This window comes from Penaeus monodon, chromosome 8, assembly GCF_015228065.2.
Source record: "Penaeus monodon isolate SGIC_2016 chromosome 8, NSTDA_Pmon_1, whole genome shotgun sequence".
NCBI classification, from domain to species: domain Eukaryota; kingdom Metazoa; phylum Arthropoda; class Malacostraca; order Decapoda; family Penaeidae; genus Penaeus; species Penaeus monodon.
The window spans coordinates 38379640-38384639 of NC_051393.1; the positions used below are offsets into that span (position 1 = coordinate 38379640).

General features: G+C 43.6%; 1 protein-coding gene across 2 annotated transcripts in view; it reads right to left on the reverse strand.

Moving 5' to 3' along the window:
* The window catches only part of LOC119576343, a 12457-nt gene that overhangs the window by 6243 nt on the left and 1214 nt on the right, over positions 1–5000 (reverse strand). The window contains exon 1 of one of the 2 annotated variants that reach the window (XR_005229051.1): positions 261–301. The exons of the other annotated variant lie outside the window; for it this stretch is intronic. The gene's annotated coding sequence lies outside the window, so the exon portion shown is untranslated. Of the gene's footprint in view, positions 1–260; positions 302–5000 lie in introns of those variants that run through there. 2 annotated transcript variants of the gene reach the window in all.

The window sequence follows — 5000 nt, forward strand, 5'->3', positions numbered from 1 at the left end:
TGTTATCATCTTCATTGTTATTATTATTTCATATGAGAGGCCCATGCACTAAGTAACGTAGCGGCTCCTATCACAACTTTAGGATGTGGGACTTCCCTCGCCTTTACAATGCGTCGCCGCAGTTTTCGTCCCACACTATAAGGACCGCCGTTTGCTGGGTGTTCGGCAAATGTTTTTTTTTTTTTCTAAATTTCCAGTGTTCCGAGAACGAATAAAAACTACTTCTAATTGATATACACTGAAAAAGAAAACTGATTTACTAAACGAAGATAATGCAAGGCGATGAGCTACTGAACTGAGTGATATTTGGTGGTTTGAGGGACATGTGTTGGCATATTTTACAGGTAATTTAACCAAGCGTATTATTCTGCCACACGATGTAAGCTGAGCGTGACGGGCGAATATTCTAATATACCCACATCAATCGTTCGGGGTGAGGCTGATGATTAAAACGGTGATCATTACCATCGTCAAATTCATTATCATATTCATCATCATTACAATAGGATTATACAGAGATTTTTTTTTGTCATCTTCATCGCTGCCACATCGTCGTCGTCGTCGTCGTCGTCCTCCTCCTCCTCCTCCTCCTCCTCCTCCTCCTCCTCCTCCTCCTCCTCCTCCTCCTCCTCCTCCTCTCCTCCTCCTCCTCCTCCGTCCTCCTCCTCCTCCGTCCTCCTCCTCCCTCCTCTACCCTACCTCCACCTCCTCTATTCCCTCCTCCTCCTTCTTCATCGCCACCTCTTCCTCCTCCTCCTCCTTCACCTCCACCTCTTCTTCCTCCACCTCCACCTCCTCCTTCTCTACCTCCTCTCCTTCTCCACCTCCTCCTCCACCTCCACCTCCACATGATCATCGTCATTATCATTAACTTACTATTCCAAGAATAGGCATCGTGATTTCATAGTAGGCCTTACTTACACAGTAAATTACAAAGCCGCTTCATTCAATAGGCGAAATATTGGCGAGGTTTGAGGAGCCATTGCTTGCCATTCAGGAAGAAATGAAACTATTATTGGTAAAACAAATATTGGCGCTCAGGGAATACAATGGTGACGTGTTTTATTGTCCGATGTGGCGGTCGAAGAAGTTAATGGCGATTAAAATTCCGTAACATCCTTAACAGGATCATGAAAGCAACTGGGCAGCCGTTCTCCTCATCTGTGTTTGTATCAGGAATTCTAATGATGCCAAGGCTGGGCAGGAAGAGTTTTTCCTGGCTAGGTTAAGTACTACCATTTAAAGTTCACCTCTAGATAGTGATTTCCAGTTTAGAAACTGTGCACACACACACACACACACACACACACACACACACACACACACACACACACACACACACACACACACACACACACACACACATGCATGCATAACCGTCACATACATAGATTACTCTCAATCAACGGAGACCAATAGAGCGACTGCAACGGCGTGCCACTAGAATCTTCTTGGGCTCAAGTTACATTACCTACAGCGAACCCAACTCTTCAACTCCTCCCGATCTTCAGTCTCTATGAACAACGTCGCAGATCATCCGGCAACCAACTGCTGAACAGCCCTCGCCACCGCCTCTTCCCGCCGCTCCTTCCGCTCCTGCAACAAACTGGCTCCCTTCAGAGCCGCACGGATCGCTACAAGAACAGCCCCAATCCAACGATCCTCGAGATCATTAATGGACATTAACGTTATATTTGAATTATTGTTATTGCTTAAACTGTCTTATATGTGGACGTATATAAATGTCAAAGAGAGAGTTTGGGAACACAACTGTCACCAGATGTCAACGAGAGAGTTTCTTGAGCACCGCTTGCCACCAGATATCAACAAGGGAGAGTGGCCTTAGTGTAAGTGAATGAAAGGGGCTGTAGCTTGCTGATTTATTGTTAAAGGTAGATATGGGTCGAGGATGAGGTAGTGGAGCTCGACCCTGTGTAGCTTGGCCTGTCTGCCGTGTCTCTCCCTCTCAGTCTCTGTCTGTTGAAATGTGTCCTTTTATGTGGTGGCTCCCTTCAAGGGCGGATGCTTCCTTACGTCATAGAAGTACCAAAAGAGAAAGCAGATTAGACAGCCATCCCCAACGCTTGAAACACTGCAATAAACATATAGGGATACAGGATCTGCTCGGCATCATACAGATGGTTCCTGGTGGTCCGATAGTCGCCAGGGTTGTCGCATGCCAGTATAGGAGGTGTGACGGAGGTTTCGCACTGAGATGCAACATTTAGTAGCAACAAGGGTCACATTGTCTTCAGAGGCTTTAGTATAAATGTACCAGGCCAATAAAAGGGCTAAGGAGGAGGATAAAAATATTTTTGTCAATCGCCTTGCTAAAATGCCAGAAAAATGAGAGCATAATAAGGACATTCGTCACAAGAAGGGTAACATGTCAAGCGTGGAGGTGTTAATTACTTTGGATATGTCAGTATTAGCAAGTTCAGTAGAATATCATCATATTGTAGAGAGAACAATTAATTGGACAAAAACTCCACATCTGTGGCCTAAATATGCAAGTATATATGCTTCGAACACAGAGGCAGCTGGGACTGAACCTAATTCTACCTCGTGTGTGTCTCGGACGTATGCAAAGTGTACGTAATTTCTCGTTGCGGCGCGCGCAGGATTCCTTCGCTTTCAGCCATGAGCTGGGCTTAAAATTAACTTGAAGTGATAATAACTATGTAAGCTTATATAAAGCATGGTGTCTGCAATGCGTTGCCATTTTGTGCAATTGAAGAGAATACCATCTGTTAGTTACATGTTACATATTCACCAAACCAAAGCGTAAGTTTCAGCACAACCGAGGACAAGATATCGAACTTCGAGAGGACGTCATGAAAGCGATTTGGGTTCAGTTATAAGTCACAAGGATGGCAGTTAGTGCAATTCATAATCCTCAAGTGAATTCTGTGTAGAGAGGTTAGTTTGGAAATCGAAACCTATTTGTGAATGAGCGGACGATCAGCACAAGTATAAGGAAATTATTACAAAGAAACACAAAAACGTATGTATACTCACAGAATATTACCGAAGAAGCATGTAGTAATGAAGTAATTGTTAATAGGCATACCATATAAAGAAGAAGAAGAAACAATTTTATGAATTTGCCAACAATAAACATGAGTAATATACATATGAACAAAAGAATATAACAACAATTGAATAAATCGGCACGTAATTATTTGCTCTGAGAAAAGATAAAATATACTAAACTGGAATGTGAAGACAAAGAATAGTAACAGAAAAAACACTAATAACAAAATATATCAATTACGGAATGGTTAGGGCGGGGCACTGAGGTGTGAGGTGAGGGTGTGTCACTTTTTTATATTTGTGTGTGACTTCGTTTTTTGCGTTGAAAAAACAATGGTTAAAAGTGAGAAGTTGTGTAGTATAGAGTTAGTGGTGTGTATTTGTTGAGTGGCGTTTACTTGAATATGAAAGATGGCAAGTCGTATGTAAGGTGCGGGTGTGTATACGGCAGGTAATAGTTAATCTGGCACTAATAGGCACACTTACTTTTAATAGTAAAGAGGAAGTGTTGGTGGTGCTGAGTAGAACGGCAACTCCATAGTTGTGCTGACAAGAGTTCGTGAACTGATGTGACAGGTGGCCAGAATGGCAAGTGGGGCAGCATAAAGTGTGAGGATGTATCTTCAGCGACTTCGTCAGGAAGGTAGCACAGGCGTGAGTGGTTAGCACGAAGTAGTTGAGCAGACATGGTGCGGGTAGGTGGACTTGGTAGCAATGGCTGGACTTTAAGGGAGGCACTTCGACAGGAGTGCCTTGTCAGCACATAACTTGATCGGCAACAGGCGTCAGCGAGGAGTATGGTCTCACAGGGTAGTAGGCGAATTAGCTTTGGTGTTGTGATGTGTTGTGAACACCACTGCCATCAGATATCAACGAGAATTTCTTGAGCACTGCTTGCCACCAGATATCAGCGAGAGAGAGTGGCCTTAGTGGAGGTGAATGTGAAAGGGGTCTTAACCCCTGTGTCCCTGGGGTCGAGGACGAGGTAGTGGAGCTGGACCCTGTGTTGCTTGGCTTGTCTGCAGTGTCTCTCCCTCTCCATCTCTGCCTGTTGAAATGTGTCCTTTTATGCAGTGCCTCCCTTTAAGGGTAGATGCTTATTTACATCTTAGAAGTGCCAAAGGAGAAAGCAGAGCAAGTACCTGTGTCTGCCCAAGGAGAAAAGGCAGCTGCTGGGGACAGAGGTGTGAAATGTAATTGTTTTCCTATATATTTTTCATATATATACACACACATGCACACATACACACATACACACATACACACACACACACACACTGTAATGGGCTCAGAACCCTATTACAATGGCTTAGCAGGGGTAGTGATATTGGTATTACAGCTTGACTCTTTACTTCTCTAAATAACCTGCTCTCTTCTGCGTATCTGTGATGGGCGTTCGTGACATTCACTACGGGTATCTAACTACACGAATCACACGATCAGTTGGGAATTGCCCAAAAATGCAAGCGACTTCTAGAGGGTGAGAAGGGTGTGATTAATAAGCAACTAATTATTCTAGCTTAGACCCTGGTCCTACATTAATTAACAGATGTAACTGTGGGTCACACCGACTCAAAAGTTGCCAATCGAACGATTAGGTGATTTACACATCCCCGGGTTATATCGGGCATCTCTGTGCACTATGATATGGGGGAAGATCCTACACTGTACTCAAAATAATGAATTTATATAAAATATAAAATCGCGTTACAAGCTCTGTACTAGTGCCGATAGAACGTGTCACCAATGAGCAATGTAACGGTGCTACGGTTAATTCCCAAGGTGTCAACAAAACAACAACCAAATTAAGGGAAAAACGAGCAGTCTTTTCTTGACCCTTTCCACTCCCAACCGACTGGAAGGGAGAAAGTGCGGTCAATCGGGGCGAGGGTAGGAACGAGATAAAATTAAATGATATTCGTGATAAGATAAAATCACGAACACATTAAATTTGTTGCAGTTGAAAC